A 20,340-nucleotide genomic window follows, 5' to 3' on the forward strand; every position below is an offset into this window, starting at 1 on the left:
AGCAGGCTGGTCTGGTACTCCTGACCTTATGATCTGCTTCCCTCAGACTCCCAAACTGCTGGGATTACAGGCATGAGTCACCATCTCAACTGTGGCTAGATGTTCACATATGACAAAGTTCCAACTGTGGAGTACATTCATGTGAGATTCAGGACCTCACCCAGTGGGCTCTCTCTATGTGTAAGGGTCACAATTCTAAAGGTTGCGGGGCTGTGCATAGGACAAATGCAATCTCATCTGCATGGTGGACCCTGTTATGACATTCTCTGTAACACACTAGGGCTTTACATATGTGAGAAAGCGGTAATTCTCTATGACATTTGTACAGAAAGAAGAGGCAGGATCTTCTTTGTTTTCCTAAGCATAGCTATGAGCAACATTATCTCTTCTACTGGCTTCTTGAAAGTATGAAAGTCATCATTACATCTGTGTGCTTGGCCAAGTTATATGTCACAATTACATCTGTGGGTAAAGAACAAGCACAAGAGTCACATCAACTGTGTGCTGGGCCAGGGTTATGTCACAATATTCCCTGAGAGCATGCACCAGCCAGGAGAGTCACATCACAGGGTTCTTAACGAGAGACGTTACAATCCTCTCCTGAAAGCAGGGCACAGGAAGAAGAGTAAGATCACCTGCATGCTGAGCTCAGATATATGTCAGAAGACTCACTGTGAGCAAAGTCCAGAGGACAGACGAAACACCTGGTTGCTTGGCCCAGCAATATGTCACAATCTTCTCTATGGACAGAATGCGGGCAGAAGTAGAGGGTTTCATCCTCCAGATGATGGATAAAAAAATACATCCCAAGGCTATCTGTGGGAAAGGCTCAGGCAGAAACTTTCCAACCCCTAGGTGTTTGTTTCAGTGATATGTTACAATAACCAAAATATGCAGGTTTCAGGCAAGTGAAGAGAGTCACATCACCTAGGTGCTTGGTCCAGGAATCTGTCACAATTTTTTTTTTTTTTTTGGCAGTGCTCAAGCAGTCACATCACCAAGATAATGAAAGAAGAGATGTATTAGAATATTTCTGTGGGAGGGCCCATGCAGGAAAGTCATATCATCACGTTGTTGAACCCAGAGATATGTTGAAATAAATTATTCCAGCCAGGTGTGGTGGCACCTGCCTGTAATCCCAGCACTGTGGGAGGCTAAGATGTTCGAATCACCTGAGGTCAGGAGTTCGACAACAGCCTGACCAAAATGGAGAAATACCATCTCTATCAAAAATACAAAATTAGGTGGGAGTGGTGGCACATACCTGTAATTCCAGCTACTCGGGAGGCTGAGGCAAGAGAATTGCTTGAACCGGAGAGGTGAAGGTTGTGGTGAGCTGAGATGGTGCCACTGCACTCCAGCCTAGACAACAAGAGCAAAACTCCATCTCAAAACAATTAATTAAGTAAAAGGAATACATGATGCATGCAGGTCTCAGGCAGGAGAAGAGAGTAACACCACATAGGTGATGGGTGCACCTAAATGCACATCACAATTTCTCCTTAAGCACACCCCAAGCAGTCGCAGAGAGTCATAACACCTAGGTTCTTGGTCCAGCAGTATTTCACAATACCGCTGAAGGGAGGGCCTAGGCAAACAAGTCACATTACCTAAGTGAGAAGCCTAGAGTTATGTCACAATGTCCCTTGTGGGTAGGGCTCATAAACAAGAGGAGAGACACAGCCTAGGTGCTGGGCTCAGCTTTATGTTCCAATCACCCCAGTGGAAAGAAGCCAAGAATGAGGAAGAGTCACATCACATAGCAGCTATGTCAAGTGGCATATCACAATTCCCACTGTGGACAAACTCTAGAAGAAAAGAGTCACATCATCCAGGTGGGAGGCCTAAACATATATCACAGTGACTCCCATGTGCAGGGACCAGGCAGAATAATTACATCACTGTTTTGCTTGCCCCAGCAATAAGTCACTCTCTATTCTGTGGGCATGGCCCAGGCAGAAGATGAAGGTCACCTCATGTAGGTATAAAGGGCATTTACCTGAGCTTGGCCTATAGGAGAGATTGTAATGGGTCAAGAAATATGTCACAATGCTCCCTGTGGTCAGGATTCAGGCAGAGCACTCACATCATCTTAGTGTTAGGCCCAGCAGTATGTCTCAATGCCTTCTAAGGGCAGAGCCAAAACAAAAAAAGTAACATCACCTTAGTGTTAGGGACAGTCATACATCATAATCTCTTTTCTAAGCAGAACCTTAAAAAAAGAAAAGTGTCACATCGGCTAGGTGCTGGACCCAAGAGTATGTCCCAATACCCCCTGTGATTAGGGAATAGGCAGGAAAAGTCAGTCATATTTCCAGGGTGATTGGTGAAGACATATATTACAATCCCCTCTGTAGACAGGTCCAGGATGAAGCGTTACATCACCTGGGTGTTGGACTCATCAATGTTACAATGACCTATGTGTTCAGGGCAAAAGCAAAAGATTCACATAACATAGACCAAGCAATATGTCACAATACACCTGTGGGTAGCACCAAGGCAGAAGAGGAGACTCAAATCACCTGGGTGCAACTCCTCACAATATGTCACAATGACCCCTGTGGGCTGTATCAAGGCAGAATAGAACCACATTACCAGGGGTCTGGATCCAGTGATACAGCACTGTGAACTGGGCCCAGGAAAAAGAGACAAATAACTCAGATGTCACAATACACTTGTAGAAAGGTCTTGTGATGACATTAACAGTTACACACATGTCCTGAGTCAAGGGATGAGAATCAACACCTCCCGTATGTTGGGTCTAAGTACAGGGGTCACAATCTCAATGGTGAACTGGATTTGTGCATGAGAACCTCCATTTCCTTTGCCCAGCCTTAGGCTGGGCACGGTAGCTCACACCTGTAATCCCAGCACCTTGGGAGACCGAAGTGGGCAGATCATTTGAGGTCAGGAGTTCCAGACCAGCCTGACCAACATCGTGAAACCCCATCTCTACTAAAAATACAAAATATTAGTCTGCGTGGTGGTGGGCATCCATAATCCCAGCTACTCGGGAGGCTGAGGCAGGAGAATCACTTGAACCCAGGAAGCAGAAGTTGCAGTGAGCCGAGATCATGCCACTGCACTCTAGCCTGGGTAAGGAGAAACTCCATCTCAAAATAAACAAATGAATTATGCTCCTTAGTGAGGTTACAGTAACAAAGCTGTGTTGAATTTTGGTTACAGAGGCACTAACTCGAGGCCAGGCGTGGTGGTCATGCCTGTAGTCCCAACACTTTGGGAGACCGAGGTGGGCAGATCACGACGTCAGGAGTTTGAGACCAGTCTGGCCAACATGGTGAAACCCTGTCTCTAGTAAAAATACAATAATTAGCCAGGCATGGTGGCATGCACCTGTAGTCTCAGCTACTCTGAAGGCTGAGGTGAGAGAATCGCTTGGACCTGGTAGGTGGAGGTTGCAGTGAGCCGAGATCAGGCTACTGTACTCCAGCCTGGGTGACAGAGCGAGACTCCATCTCAAAGAAAAAAAAAAAGTCACTAACCCAACTGTGGACAAAATCCACAAATGAGAGTCAATTTTCCAACATTCAACTACCTCCAAAAGTGAGGTTCAGAACCTCAAAGGTAGGCTGTATTTAAGTGGATGACAATCTTTGCTATTGACTGGGTATGAATATAAGTTTCACAATCTCACCTGTGTGCTTGGCCCTGTAAGGGCACACTCTTGAGGACTGTATATGGTGTGCATGAGAGTTGCAACCTGCTCTGAGAACGTTGTGCTGCTCTGTACCCATGATCTAATGTGGTCAACATCTCTCCAATTGGCTGGGTCCAGAGAGGAGCATCCTCACCCACCTCTGAGCTGGGCTTAGAAATGAGTCACCATCTCAACTGTGGCCACATGTTCACAAATGATGTTCACAGTTTTAACTGTGGCCTGCATCTGTGCATGAGAATTATGACCGCATCAGTGGGCTTTTCCATGTGTGAGTGCTTTATACAATATACGAGAGAGTGGTAATTCTCTATAACCTTCAAACAGAGAGGAGACCTGGGATTTTACTCCTTTTTGCAAGCCTAGCTGTGGGAGACAGTATCTCTTCTATTGACTGGTACGAGGTATTAATTATCAAACCTGTGAGCTGGGCCAAGATATATGTTACCAATGAACTTTTTGGCAGAAATCACCCAGGACAGTGACATCACCTGGATGCTGGGCCACTGATATCTAATTTTTCTTTTCCCTGAGGACTGTGACAAGGCAGGCGAGTCACATCATCTGGGTTCTCAACCAGTGATGTGTTACAATTTTCTCCTGAAAGTTATGCACATGCAGGAGAGACACATCACTTGGTGGCTGGGGATTGAAGTATGTCACAATCTTTCCTGTGGGCAGGATGCAGATAGAAAAGGCATCACATCTTTTATGTAATGGATGCAGATATATATCACAAGAAACCCTGTGGACAGGACTGAGGCCGAAGTCTCCCATTCTTCTAGGTGTTTGGCCATGTGAAATGTCACAATACCCAAAATACACAGTTGCTAAACAGAAAAGTCGCATCACCTAAGTTCTGGTTTCAGTGATATGTCACAATCTTTCCTTTCGACAGGGTTCAGGGAGGAGAGGAGTCATATCACTTAGGTGATTAACAAAAATAAATGTCCTAATAACCCCATGCTCATGATCCATGTGAGAGAGCTGAATCACCCATGTGTTAACCCCAGCAACATATCAAAATATACAGTTTATGCAGTGTCCAGGCAGGAGAAGACAGTATCTTCACCTAGGTGTTAGGCCCAGTGATACATCACAATACCTTCTGTGACAGAGTCCAAGCAGTGGAGAAGAGTCACATTACCTAGGTGCTGAGTCAAAAAATGTGTCACAAAAATCACCGAGCAGAAAGCCCAGGCAGGAGAGTCAGCCAAATTACCTACATTAGGGGCTCAGAGATATGTTGCAATGACCTCTGTGGGTAGGACTCAGGAAAAACAGGAGAGTCGCATAACCTAGGGTCTGAGTAAAGCTATATGACACAGTTGCCCAAATTGATAGGCCCAGGCAAAAGAAGACAGTCTTACCACATAAGTGCTGGGCCAAGTGATGTATCACAATCCTCACTATGGACAGTTCCCAGGAAGACGAGTCACATCATCTAGGTGATGGGCCTAGAGATGTCACAATAAGCCACGTGGGCTGGGTTCACGCAGAAGAATCTAATCACTTGTGTGTCGAGCCTAGTGATAAGTCACTGTCTTCTGTGGGCATGGACCAGGCAGGAGAGGAAAGTCATAACATCTAGGTGCTGGGCCCAGAGATAGGTCACAATCTCTACTATTGGCAAAGCCCAGGTAAAAAAGGAGGATCACCAGGCACAGTGGCTCACAGCTGTAATCCCAGTACCTTGGGGGGCTGAAGTGGGCAGATCACCTGAGGTCAGGAGTTCGAGACCAGCCTGACCAACATGGAGAAACCCTGTCTCTACTAAAAATACAAAAAATTAGCCAGGTGTGGTGGTGCATGCCTGTAATCCCAGCTATTTGGGAGGCTGAGGCAGGAGAATCGCTTGAAACTGGGAAGCAGAGGTTGCAGTGAGCTGAGATTGTGCCATTGCATTCCAGCCTGGGAAACAACAGCGAAACTGTGTTAAAAACAAAAAAACAAAAAACAAAAAACCACAAAGGAGAGTCACATCATATAGCTCATTGGCCAAGAGATCTATCACAATTCCCTCAGTAGGCAGGGTTTAGGCAAGAGACAAATTACATTGGTAGGGCTGGGCATGGTGGCTCATACCTGTAATCCCAGCACTTTGGGAGGCCGAGACGGGTGGATCACGAGGTCAGGAGATCGAGACCATCCTGGCTAACACGGTTTCTACTCAAAATACAAAAAAATTAGCCGGGCGTAGTGGCGGGCGCCTGTAGTCCTAGCTACTCGGGAGGCTGAGGCAGAAGAATGGCGTGAACCCGGGAGGTGGAGCTTGCAGTGAGCCAAGATTGCACCACTGCACTCCAGCCTGGGCAACTGAGCAAGACTCCATCTCAAAAAAAAAAAAAAAAAAGGCCAGGCGCAGTGGCTCAAGCCTGCAATCCCAGCACTTTGGGAGGCCGAGACGGGTGGATCACGAGGTCAGGAGATCGAGACCATCCTGGCTAACACGGTGAAACCCCGTCTCTACTAAAAAATACAAAAAACTAGCCGGGCGATGTGGCGGGCGCCTGTAGTCCTAGCTACTCGGGAGGCTGAGGCAGGAGAATGGCGTAAACCCGGGAGGCGGAGCTTGCAGTGAGCTGAGATCCGGCCACTGCACTCCAGCCTGGGCGGCAGAGCGAGACTCCATCTCAAAAAAAAAAAAAAAAAAATTACATTGGTTCTGGGCACTGCAATATGTCACAATGTCTTTTAAGGGCAGGGCCAGGCAAAATAACTTTGCTGATGGGCCTAGTGATATGTCAGCTTTTTTGCGGGTAGAATCTAGGAAGAAGAGACAAGTCACATCAGCTGCGTGCTGAAACCAGCAATATGCATCATTATCCCCCAGTGAACAAGGACCAGACAGTTGAAAAGATTCACGTCACCTGGGTGATTGGCACAAAGATATGTCACAATATCCCTGGAAGGCAGTGGCCTGGCAGAAGAGTTACATCACGTGGGTATTGAAACCAGCTATACTTTGCAATAGCCTAAGTAGACAGGGCACAGGTGGCAGAGTTCCATCACCTGGGTGCTGAGCCCAAGGATATATCACAAGGTTCCTGTGGGCAAGGCTCAGGCAGGAGAGAAACATCTTCTAATTGCTGGGTCCAGTGATGTCACAATCTTCTCTGTGGGAAGAATGCAGGCAGAAGAGGAGAGTCACATCTTTCTAGGTAATAAAACCAGAAGACAGGCCACAAAGCATCCTGTGGGCAGGACCCAGGCAGGAGCCTCTCATCCCCTAGCTGTCAGACCAAGAGATTTGTCACAATACTCATAATATTCTATGCCCTGGCAATAAAGGTGAGTTACATCACCTAAGTGCTAAGTCCAGGGATATGTCACAATTCCTCTTTCATCAAGACCCAGGCATAAGTGGAGAGTCACACCATCTGGGTGATGAATGAAAAGATACATCATCATACCCCTGTAGGCAAAGCCCATGCAGGAGAGTTACATCACCTCGGTGTTGGCCCCAACGATGTGTCAAAATACATAAATGTATGCAGGGTTTAGGCAGGAGAAAAGAGTAACATCACCTAGGATCCTGGTCAAGCAATGTATCAAACTCTTTTGGGGTATATTTCAGGCAGTAGAGGAGAGTCACATCACCTGGGTTCCCAGTCCAGCAATATGTCACAATGCCCCTTGTGAAAATAACTGAAGGATAAGAGGAGAGTAACATAACCTAGGGGCTAGGCCAAGCTATGTGTCACAATCACACCTGTGAACAGGGCCTAGGTATGAGAGGAGAGTCACATCAAGTAAGTGCTGGGCCATGCGATATATCACAATCCCCATATGGACAGGTCCCAGGAAGATATCACCTAGGTGCTGGGCCCAGAAACTTGTGACAATGTCTCTTATAGGCAAACACAGGGTAGGAGATGGGAGGGGATAACATCAAACATCTGAGGAGCCAAGTGATATGTTACAATGCCCCTGTGGGCAGGGTCTAGGCTGGACACACTTATCACCTTGGTGTTGGGCCCATGAATATGTTACAGTGCAACACCAATACAGAAAAATAGAGTCACATCCCTTCAGTTCTGGGTTCAGCTATATGTCACTATTCCATCTGTGGCCTGGTCTTAGGCAAGAGTCAGATCACTCAGGTGCTGGGCAGAGAAAAACGTTACAATTAAACCTGCAGGAAGGTGCAGGGATGAAATTAACAATCCCATACATGTTCTGGTTTTAGGAATAGAAAGTTAACCCTTCCTATATATTGTTTCTAAGAATAGGAGTTACAATTTCAACTATGGACTAAATTTCTACCTGACAGCCTATACTCCTCCTGTGGACTTTAATTAGTGAAGTCACAGCCTCATAGGTGTGCTGAATCTTGCTCTGAGTATCATCAACTCACCTACGAACTGGATCCACATGTGAGAGTCAATTTTTCCACCTCTGACTTTTTCTATGTGTGAGAGTCAGAACTTCAAAAGTAGGCTGTGTTTACGTGAGAAAATGATGATGTATGCTGTTTGATGTATGTTCACACAACAGTAAAAATCTCCAGGCTGGCTGCAGTGGCTCACGCCTGTAATCCCAGCACATTGGGAGACTGAGGCGGGCAGATCATGAGGTCAGGAGATCGACACCTGGTCAACATGGTGAAACTCTGTCTCCACTAAAAATACAAAAATTAGCTGGGCATGGTGGTGTGTGCCTGTAATCCTAGCTTCTCAGGAGGCTGAGGCAGGAGAATTGCTTGAACCCAGGAGGCGGAGGTTGCAGTGAGCTGAGATCACGCCACTGCACTCCAGCCTGGGTGACAGAGTGAGACTCTGTCTTTAAAATATATATATATATATGTATGTATGTATCAAATTAGCCAGGCGTGGTGGTGGGCACCTGTAGTCCCAGCTACTGGAGAGGCTGAGGCAGGAGAATGGCGTGAACTAGGGAGGCAAAGCTTGCAGTGAGCCAAGTGAGTCGAGTGCCACTGCACTCCAGCCCGGGCGACAGAGCAATACTCCGTTCAGGATTTAAAAATAAAAATAAAAATACCCTATCACCTAAGTGCTGAATCCAGGCATATGTCACAATACACAATGCATGCAGGGCTTAGGCAGAAGAGGAGAGTCATAACACATAGGTGGTGAGTCCAGCAACACATCACAATTGCTTGGGCAAAGCCTAAGCCATAGAGAACTATAAGTCACATCACCTATGTACTAGGCTCAACAATATGTCACACTACCCTTTATGGGGAGGGCCCATGCAAGAGTCACATCATCTAAACTATGGGCCCAAAAATATGTCAAAATGCTCTGAGTACGGCTCAGGAAAATGAAAGAATCACATGACCTAGGGTTTAGCCCCAATTATATGTAACAAACACCCCAGCTTGCAGAGCGCATGCATGAGCAAAGAGTCACATCACCTAGGTGCTGGGCCCAGTGATATTTAACACTTTTTTCGCAGTTCCCAGGCAGAAGAGGAGTGTCACATCACCTAGGTGATTAATAGAAAGATATTTCATAATACCTCTGCGGGCGGGGCCCATGCAGGAGAGTTGCATTACCTAGGTGTGACACCCAGTGATATGTCTCAGTACACAGTGTGTGCAGGTCCCAGGCTGGAGAGGAGAGTCACCTCATCTAGGTTCTTGACCCACTGATATGCCACAATCCCTTTTTGGGCAGAGACCAAAGAGTAGAGTCACATCACCTAGATGTTGGGCCCAGCAATATGTCACAATATCCCAAGAAGAGAGTCCACACAAAAGTGTCACATCAGCCAGGCATGGTGGCTCACGCCTGTAATCCCAGCACTTTCGGAGGTCAAGGCAGGTGGATCACTTGAGGTCAGGAATTCGAGACCAGCCTGGCCAACATGGTGAAACCTCATCTCTACTAAAAATACAAAAAGTAGCCAACTGTGGTAGTGCACGCCTATAATCCCAGCTACTCATGAGGCTGAGGCAGGTGAATCGCTTGAACCCAGGAGGCGGAGGTTGCAGTGAGCCAAGATTGTGCCACTGCACTCCAGACTGGGTGACAGAGCCAGACTCCATCTCAAAAAAAAGAGTCATATCACCTAATTAAGTGTCTCAGAGTTAAGACACAGTGCCCTTCATGGGTAGGGCTCAGGAAGAAGTGTGAAGTCACATATAACCTTTCAGCTGGGCCCAGCAAATGTGTCAAAATCACTCCAGCAGGCAGGGCCCAAGTCTAAGAAAAGAGTCATATCATGTAGGTGCTTGGCCAACCAATATGTCACAATCCTCACTATGAACAAGTTCCAGGGAGAAGAGTCACACAATCTCAGCGATGGACCCAGATTTATGTTACAGTGACTTCTGGAAGTCAGCAGAAGAATCATATCACCTGTATGCTAAACTCAGCAATAAGTCACTCTCTCTTCTGTGGGTAAGGCCCAGGCCGAAGAGGAGAGTCAAAGCACCTTGGTGCTGGGTCCAAATATATGTCACAATCTCTTTTTGGGCAGCGTTCCGGTAAGAGAGAAGAGTCACATAAAATAGTTAAAGGGGGCCAAGCAAAATGGCTCACACCTGTAATCCCATAACTTTAAGAGGTTGAGGTGGGCGGATTGGCTGAGGTCAGGAGTTTGAGACCAGCCTGGCCAACATGGTGAAACTCGTCTCTACTAAAAATAGAAAAATTAGATGGGCCTGGTGGTGTGCACCTGTAATCTTAGCTACTAGGGAGGCTGAGGCAGGAGAATCGCTTGAACTTGCGAGGTGAAGGTTGTAGTGAGCTGAGATTGTGCCACTATACCCCAGCTTGGGCAAAAGAGCAAGATTCTTTCTCCAGGAAAAAAAAGAAAAAAAGCTTAAATATCTGTCCTTTTCAGACAATAAACATGTCATTTAAATATTTCCATGAGAGATAATTTAATAAACAACCATATGTGAACATTTCCAGAAGGTATCAAGTTCCATGTCATAAAATTTTGCATTAAACTTGGACATCTAGACAACGGAATACAGAACAGAGATATCCACTGTTACAAATTCTAGACCCTGCAAAAAAAGAGGAGCTGATGGTTTGAGAAATATACACAATGCCCCAATTAGTCTATCATATTTGCTTGTGGAAATGTATTCACTTTCTATAGCCATAATGGAAAAAAGATTTTTCCTACTTCTCTTCTCTGGTAGCATTCCCAACGCAAACCCTTGGGGTTCTATTTAAAGTCACACAACCAGAAAAAAAACATAAATTTAACAAAATATATCACTAGATTTTTCTGAAATATACCTTTCATAGTCTTTGACTTCTTAAACATCTTTTAAGCTCTTCTGATGAAATGTAATTTACAGTTATTAAAAAACTGAAATTGGGCCGGGCGTGGTGGCTCGCACTTGTAATCCCAGCACTTTGGGAGGCTGAGGTAGGCGGATCATGGGGTCAGGAGTTCCAGACCAGCCTGGCCAACACAGTGAAACCCCGTCTCTACTAAAAATATAAAAATTAGCTGGGCGTAGTGGTAGGTGCCTGTAATCCTAGCTACTTGGGAGGCTGAGGCAGGAGAATCACTTGAACCCGGGAGGCGGAGGTTGTGGTGAGCCGAGATCATGCCACTGCACTCCAGCTTGGGTGACAGAGCTTGACTCCGTCTCAAAAAAAAAAAAAAAACTGAAATTGAAATAAGTGAAAAAATCTTTCAAGGTGATAAACTCAGGAAGTGGCAGTGCTGATTGGGACACAAATATGTCCAACTCCACTGTCAAGTCAGACCATATCACTCAAAATATTCTTTCATCCCCATCCTGCCCATTAAATTACTCAGTGACCACCTTCCCAGGAGACACTGTACTGTACCCCACTGTAAGTCTCAGGTACATTTTGCTTGCAGGTTCTTGCATTGCCTTACTGGGATGGGATTTTCTTGTCCTTTGGGAAAAAATTTATTTCAATAATCCAGAGAAGAAAAATCATTTCTGCCTTTTCTCATCAATATGAACATCTGATTGTCTCATCACCAATGTGTCTACTAAAAATAAAAATCAGGTTGAGAGGCTAGGCATGGTGGCTCACACCTGTAATCCCTGCACTTTGGGAGGCCAAGGAAAATGGACCACCTGAGGTCATGAGTTAGAGACCAGCCTGGCAAACATAATGAAACCCCGTATGCACTAAAAATACAAAAAATTAGGCCAGGTGCTATGGCTCACGCCTGTAATCCCAAAACTTTGGGAGGCTGAGGCGGGTGGATAACCTGAGGTTAGAAGTTCAAGACCAGCCTGGGTAACATAGCAAAACCCCGTCTCTACTAAAAATACAAAAATTAGCTGGGCATGGTGGCACACACCTGTAGTCCCAGCTACTCAGGAGGCTGAGGCAGGAGAATGGTTTGAACCTGGGAGGTGGAGGTTGTAGTGAGCCGAGATTGTACCACTGCACTCTAGCCTGGGCGAGACAGTGAGAATCCATCTCAAAAAAAAAAAAAAAAAAAAGGTAATGAAATATCTGCACCAGCAACATTAACACAAAAAGTTCCATTAAACAATGACACCCACTCAAATGTCACCTCTTCTATAAAGCCCTCCTTGATATTTCCACTGCTATGTTAGTGGCAGAATTGACCACTATTACCTTTCAGCTTAATACCTTATAAGTCTTTTTATGTACAAGTATTATTCTAGAGTATAAATTGTTTACACACTTACCCATGCTAATGAGCTATAAACTCCTACATGGCAGGTATGTTGAACCCTGTTCATCTGTGTAATCCAAATTTCTGATACATAATAGGCGTCATATACACATAAAATCAAAATGCTATCAGGGAATTATTGGAAAAGCTAACAATTTTTTTTTTAACTTTTAAGTTCAAGGGTTCATTTACAAATTCTTTGCATAGGTAAATGTGTGTCATGGGGGTTTGTTGTGCAGATTATTTCATAACCCAAGTATTAAGTCTACTACCCATTATTTTTCCTGATCCTCTCCCTCCTCCAATAGGCCCTAGTATGTGTTGTTCCCCTCTACGGGTCTATGTGTTCCCATGATTTAACTCCCACTTATAATGAGAACATGTGGTATTTAGTTTTCTATTCCTGTGTTAGTTTGCTAAGAATAATGGCTTACGGCTCCATCCATGTTCCTGCAAAGGACATAATCTCATTTTTTTTTATAGGTGCATAGTACTCCATGTTTTATATGTACATTTTCTTTATCCAGTCTATCACTAATAGGCATTTAGGTTGATTGCATGTCTTTGCTATTGTGAATTGTGCTGCAATGCGCACACGCATGCATGTGTCTTTACGATAGAATAATTCATATTGCTTTGGGTAAATACTCAATAATGGATTACTGGGTCATATGGTATTTCTGTCTTTAGGTCTTCAGGCAGTTCCCATCATGTCTTCCATAATGGTTGAACTAATTTACACTCCCACCAACGGTGTATAAGCATTCCTTTGTGAAAAAATAATTTTAATTTTCTAAGAGGTTAGTTTTTTAGACAAATACTATACAAGGAAATTTTCCACAGGCCTAGGCCATCCAGCAGCTCTTCTGAGAGGCTACATTCTTACTCCTCAGGCTGTCCTCTAAGAGAAAACTTGGGATGATATTCATTAGACATTCCAAGATACATGGCCACTGTGGGTATCTTGGGTTCTCCCAGACAGTTCTGAAACTCATGACCAGGAATAGACTAAACGGCTGCTGTAAAGGGCCCTGTAATTTCTCCAAAGCAAAACTTCAACCCAAAGACGTAATAGTAAGGTGTGTGTGCCTAGGCAAGATAAAAGGAGAGGCACAGACTTTTTTTTTTTACAGTGGAGTTCCAGAAGATTATTTTTCTACTTTTTTTAAATCACGTAAAATGTTTACAGACTTGGGAGGCTGAGGCGGATGAATCACCTGAGGTGAGGAGTTCGAGACCAGCCTGTCCAAAAAGACAAAACCCAATCTCTACTAAAATTATAAAAATTAGCAGGGCACAGTGGTGGGAGCCTGTAATCCCAGCTACTTGGGAAGCTGAGGCAGGAGAATCGCTTGAACCTGGGAGGCGGAGGCTGCAGGGAGCGGAGACCATGCCATTGCACTCCAGCAAGGGCAACAAGAATGAAACTGTCACCAAAAAAAAAAAGTTTACAAACAGAAAACAAATATTTAAAAACCTGCTATCCACTGCTGTGTAAAAACATGATTAACAAAACACTGGGTTTGAAATGTACAATAAAGGACAAATAGTTGATAGTGCTGTAAATTGGAGACAGGAAGTTGTTTGTCCTCATTTCCTACGTTTGAGAATGTAGGAAAGAAAGTGGAAATTTATAATTTTACTGCGAGCCTTAGTTAAGCTAGGGGAAGAGGGTAGTGGATTAGAAATCCTGCTTGTCATACATTAGGAAGTCACAGAGGAAAACCAGTCCTCCTGTGGGGCGTTAAAATAATTAAAAAGCAGAAAATTAGACTGAAGTGGCTCTAGTGCCCTTTGTTCATAAGTAAAAATGTAAAACCTAACTCGAGTTTATTTCTTATAAATTACTATTTTAGGCGGAAACAAAATTCAGGCTTATTCAACATAGTGTTGGAAGTTCTGGCTAGGGCAATCAGGCAAGAGAAAGAAATCAAGGGTATCCAGTTAGGAAAAGAAGAAGTCAAATTGTCCCTATTTGCAGATGACATGATTGTATATTTAGAAAACCCCATTGTCTCAGCCCAAAATCTCCTTAAGCTGATAAGCAACTTCAGCAAAGTCTCAGGATACAAAATTAATGTGCAAAAATCACAAGCATTCTTATACACCAGTAACAGACAAGCAGAGAGCCAAATCAGGAATGAACTTCCATTCACAATTGCTTCAAAGAGAATAAAATACCTAGGAATCCAGCTTACAAGGGATGTCAAGGACCTCTTCAAGGAGAACTACAAACCACTGCTCAGTGAAATCAAAGAGGACACAAACAAATGGAAGAACATACCATGCTCATGGATAGGAAGAATCAATATCGTGAAAATGGCCATACTGCCCAAGGTGATTTATAGATTCAATGCCATCCCCATCAAGCTACCAATGACTTTCTTCACAGAATTGGAAAAAACTGCTTTAAAGTTCATATGGAACCAAAAAAGAGCCCGCATTGCCAAGACAATCCTAAGTCAAAAGGACAAAGCTGGAGGCGTCACGCTACCTGACTTCAAACTATACTACAAGGCTACAGTAACCAAAACAGCATGGTACTGGTACCACAACAGAGATATAGACCAATGGAACAGAACAGAGTCCTCAGAAATAATACCACACATCTACAGCCATCTGATCTTTGACAAACCTGAGAGAAACAAGAAATGGGGAAAGGATTCCCTATTTAATAAATGGTGCTGGGAAAATTGGCTAGCCATAAGTAGAAAGCTGAAACTGGATCCTTTCCTTACCCCTTATACGAAAATTAATTCAAGATGGATTAGAGACTTAAATGTTAGACCTAATACCATAAAAACCCTAGAAGAAAATCTAGGTAGTACCATTCAGGACATAGGCATGGGCAAGGACTTCATGTCTAAAACACCAAAAGCAACGGCAGCAAAAGCAAAAATTGACACATGGGATCTAATTAAACTAAAGAGCTTTTGCACAGCTAAAGAAACTACCATCAGAGTGAACAGGCAACCTACAGAATGGGAGAAAATTTTTGCAACTACTCATCTGACAAAGGGCTAATATCCAGAATCTACAAAGAACTCAAACAAATATACAAGAAAAAAACAAACAACCCCATCAAAAAGTGGGCAAAGGATATGAACAGACATTTCTCAAAAGAAGACATCCATACAGCCAACAGACACATGAAAAAATGCTCATCATCACTCGCAGTCAGAGAAATGCAAATCAAAACCACAATGAGATACCATCTCACACCAGTTAGAATGGCAATCATTAAGAAGTCAGGAAACAACAGGTGTTGGAGAGGATGTGGAGAAATAGGAACACTTTTACACTGTTGGTGGGATTGTAAACTAGTTCAACCATTATGGAAAACAGTATGGCGATTCCTCAAGGATCTAGAACTAGATGTACCATATGACCCAGCCATCCCACTACTGGGTATATACCCAAAGGATTATAAATTACTCTACTACAAAGACACATGCACATATATGTTTATTGCGGCACTATTCACAATAGCAAAGACTTGGAATCAACCCAAATGTCCATCAGTGACAGACTGGATTAAGAAAATGTGGCACATATACACCATGGAATACTATGCAGCCATCAAAAAGGATGAGCTTGCGTCCTTTGTAGGGACATGGATGCAGCTGGAAACCATCATTCTTAGCAAACTATCACAAGAAGAGAAAACCAAACACCGCATGTTCTCACTCATAGGTGGGAACTGAACAATGAGATCACTTGGACTCGGGAAGGGGAACATCACACACTAGGGCCTATCAGGGGGAGGGGGGAGGAGGGAGGGATTGCATTGGGGAGTTATACATGATATAAACGTCATGCACATGTACCCTAGAACTTAAAGTATAATAAAAAAAAGAAAAAAGAAAAAAAAAAAACAAAAACAAAATTCAGGCTTAACAGATCATAAACCTGCAATTAACCTCTGATTACATAACCAGGAAATTTCCACCTGAATCATACAAATAAGGTGACTACATAACTGTAAGCAATTCTTGAATTTGGTTTGCCTTCTCACACGCCCTTTATAAAACCCTTTCCTTGATGCCGCTCAGGTGGGCCACATATTATGGCTGGGTGCTTTCCATTTCACCAATCACTGCTCAAATAAACTCGTTAACGTTTTAACATTGACTCCCTTTAATTTTTAAGAGAAGGGGCTGGGCGCAGTGCCTCATGCTCGTAATCTTAGTACTTTGGAAGGCCAAGGCTGGCAGATCACTTGAGGCCAGGAATTCCAGACCATTTTCTGCCATGGCGAAACCACTTATCTACTAAAAATACAAAAATTAGCCAAGAGTGGTGGCGCAGTTCTGTAATCCCAGCTTCTCTGGGGGCTGAGGCACGAGAATCGCTTGAGCCTGAGAGGCGGAGGTTGCCGTGATCTCGCACGGCACTTCAGCCTGGGCGACAGAGCAAGACTCCGTCTCAAACAAAATGTTTAACAAAAGAGATTGGGAGCCCCCACCGGCCGCAGTTCTTCCCACGCAAACACCGGGTAGGGATTCTGCCCTGATGACCCGCCCCGCATCCCTGAACAATCTGGGCAATAATTGGGGCTGCCTGAAGAGCTCCCAAGGGAGCTCCAGACATTGCGCCGCAGGGAAGGGGCGGGACCCTGGGGTCCCGGCTATTGGCCCAGCCGCCATCTTGCGGCCAGAGGGGCCTGAGGCGGAGCTGCGCCAGAGGAGACTCTGGTCTGCGACCCGGGAGCGGACTGTGGGGAGGCCGGTCCTGCTGGTTTCACAGCCTGGTCTCCCCTCTCGGGTTGCCCAACCCCACACACTCACCCTTTCCCATGTTCCAGGACGTCCTGGCATTTTGCTGTGCGTCTCCCCGCAGATCACAGGTCAACAGAGGCTGTGACAGAGTCACCGGAGGCTCCCGAGGTGTAGAATGCGGAACAATAGTGACGGATCCCAAACTCTGGAGAGCAAAAAGCAAAGGCCCCGCTGAATGTTGGAAGCCACGCCCTCCCCTCCGGAGGAGCCGCTGATTAGGCGGTTCCCGCGCCAGCGCCACTGATTGGATAAAGCAACAGCACTCTCCCCATACCACCACTCGCCCCACTCGGCATTAGTGCATTTTAGGGACGGGAAAACATGCTAAAAGTAGGTAAGATAACAGGCACAGGGAATTACAGTTAATTAAGAAGTAAGCTGAGACATGAATGCACTTACTCTTTTCCTTACCTGGGTCTTGTATAATGCATCTTATTTGCTACTTAAGGGTAAGAAAAAAACATCTGGACTTTTCTTTTTCTTTCTTTTTTTTTTTTTTTGAGACCGAGTTTCGCTCTCATTGCCCAGGCTCAAGTGCAGTGGTGCGATCTTGGCTCACTGCAACCTCCTCCTCCCAGGTTCAAATGATTTTCTTGCCTCAGCCTCACGAGTAGCTGGGGTTACAGGCGCATGCCACCACGCCCGGGTACTTTTTGTATTTTTAATAAAGATGTGGTTTCACCATGTTGGCCAGGCTGCTCTCGAACTCTAGATCCCAGGTGTTCCGCCCGCCTCCGCCTCCCAAAGTGCTGGGATTACAGGCGTGAGCCACCGTGCCCTGCCCATTTGGATATTTTTAAACCACTTTTTAATTATTTTCACAATGCAGGAAAGAACCTCATCCCATCCCTGAGCCCCTCTCTCACCATGCTGTACTGTGCTGCTGACCACATTGTGGGATGGCCATTAGAAATGAGGCAGGGGTGGGGGGCAGCCCAGGCTGAGAATGGTGTAGAAAGAATTATGTTACCGGGCGGGGCACGGTGGCTCACGCCTGTAATCCCAACACTTTGGGAGGCTGAGGTGGGAGGATCACGAGGTCAGGAGTTCGAGATGAGCCTGACCAACATGGTGAAACCCCGTCTCTACTAAAAAATACAAAAATTAACCGGGCGTGGTGGCGTGCGCCGGAAACCCAACTAGCTACTCTGGAGGCTGAGGCAGGAGAACTGCTTGTATCCGGGAGGCGGAGGTTGCAGTGAGCCGAAATTATGCCACTGCACTCCAGCCTGGGTGATAGAGCGAGATATCGTCTCAAAAAAAAAAAGAAAAGAAAAGAAAAGAAAGAATTGTGTTACCCAAATTTGTTCATCTTAGAAAGCCTCCTCACTTTGGGAGGCCGAGACGGACGGATCATGAGGTTAGGAGATCCAGAACATCGTGGCTAACACGGTGAAACCTCATCTCTACTAAAAATACAAAAAATTAGCCGGGCGTGGTGGCGGGCGCCTGTTGTCCCAGCTACTCGGGAGGCTGAGGCAGGAGAATGGCATGAACCCAGGAAGCAGAGCTTGCAGTGAGCCAAGACAGTGCCACTGCACTCCAGCCTGGGCAACAGAGCAAGACTCCCTCTCAAAAAAAAAAAAAAAAGAAAGAAAGAAAGGCTCCTCAGTCATTCCGTGTGAAGTGGCTATTCCAGGGTAATTGTGCTCTGACTGCGCTGCATTTCAGTTTGGCTTCTCTTTTTTAAAATCACTGGATTACTCTCACTAAGGGAGGTATTTAATTTTCTAATTGAAAATGACCAGCTGTTCTTTGTGGGTGTCCTGATTTGATTTGCTAGTTTAGACCCTGGAGGTAGGGGTGAGGAAATATTGGGCCACATCAGAATACCTTATCTCACTTAGAGGATATATAGGAATTTCTTTTTTTTTTTTTTGAGGCGGAGTCTTGCTCTGTCGCCCAGGCTGGAGTGCAGTGGCCGGATCTCAGCTCACTGCAAGCTCCGCCTCCCGGGTTCCCGCCATTCTCCTGCCTCAGCCTCCCAAGTAGCTGGGACTACAGGCGCCCACCACCTCGCCCGGCTAGTTTTTTGTATTTTTAGTAGAGACAGGGTTTCACTGTGTTCGCCAGGATGGTCTCGATCTCCTGACCTCGTGATCCGCCCGTCTCGGCCTCCCAAAGTGCTGGGATTACAGGCTTGAGCCACCGCGCCCGGCCGGAATTTCTTAATAATATCTAACAGTTTTCTCAATACCCATTATATTTAACAGTGATAGCTTACAGGGCAGGAAGGGGACACAGAGGACACAACCTTAGAATTTTAATTTGGTCATAAGTTTTTTTGTTTTGTTTTGTTTTGTTTTTGGAGACAAGGTCTCACTCTGGTGCTCAGGCTGGAATGCAGTGGCACAACCATAGCTCATAATTTGGTTGTAACAGTTTTTTAAAAAATATTGTTGGCAGGGTTTGATGGCTAACACCTGTAATCGAAACACTTTGGAAAGCCATGGTGGAATGATTGCTTAAGCCCAGGGGTTCAAGACCAGTCTGGGCAATGTAGTGAGACTCAGTCTCTACAAAAATTTTTAAAATTGGTCTTGTTTGGTGTTGCATGCCTCTAGTCCCAGCTACTCAACAGGCTGAGGTAGAAGGATCACTGGAGGTTGAGGCTGCAGTGACCATTCAGCCACTACACTCCAGTCTGGGTGACAGAGTGAGACCTCTATGTGTACACACACACACACAAAATCACACACACATATATATACACATATATACACACACAAACATATACACATATATATTCCCTATATATGTATATATACACCCTATATATATAATCAAAATAATATATATGTTTGCCAGGCATGGTGGCTCACACCTGTAATCCCAGCATTTTGGGAGGCCAAGGTGGGCAGATCACATGAGATCAGGAGTTCGAGACCAGCCTGCCCAACATGGTGAAACCCCTACTCTACTAAACATAACAACAATTAGCCTGGCGTGGTGGCACGCGTCTGTAATCCCAACTCTTCGGAGACTGAGGCAGGAGGATTACTTGGACCTGGGAGGCGGAGGTTGCAGTGAGCCAAGATTGCACCATGGCACTCCAGCCTGGGTAACACAGCACAACTCTGTCTTAAAAAAAAAAAAAAAAAGTATATTGAAAGAAATTTAACCACAGAAGAAGAGTGAAAGACTATGGTGGGGAATGTGATAAAAGGTGAGTGTGGCTCTACAGCTCAGTTTGACTTGGTTTCCATCTTAAGGAACCGCCCTCCCATACTGAAACCACAACCCAGCACATGCCAATTCTCACACTATTTA

The 20,340-nt window shown here is 45.1% G+C and overlaps 1 protein-coding gene across 4 annotated transcripts in view; it reads right to left on the reverse strand.

Moving 5' to 3' along the window:
- LOC117064905 (zinc finger protein 91-like) overlaps positions 1-17,344 on the reverse strand; it is a 338,773-nt gene extending 321,429 nt beyond the window's left edge. For 3 of the 4 annotated variants that reach the window (XM_033179619.1, XM_033179545.1, XM_033179382.1), the window contains exon 1: positions 1,265-2,690. The gene's annotated coding sequence lies outside the window, so the exon portion shown is untranslated. Of the gene's footprint in view, positions 1-1,264; positions 2,691-17,079 lie in introns of those variants that run through there. The other variant, XM_033179697.1, reaches the window with a different exon arrangement.
- Positions 17,345-20,340: the final 2,996 nt, after the last annotated feature.

This window comes from Trachypithecus francoisi, unplaced genomic scaffold (genome assembly GCF_009764315.1).
Source record: "Trachypithecus francoisi isolate TF-2019V2 unplaced genomic scaffold, Tfra_2.0 Contig00137, whole genome shotgun sequence".
NCBI classification, from domain to species: Eukaryota; Metazoa; Chordata; class Mammalia; order Primates; family Cercopithecidae; genus Trachypithecus; species Trachypithecus francoisi.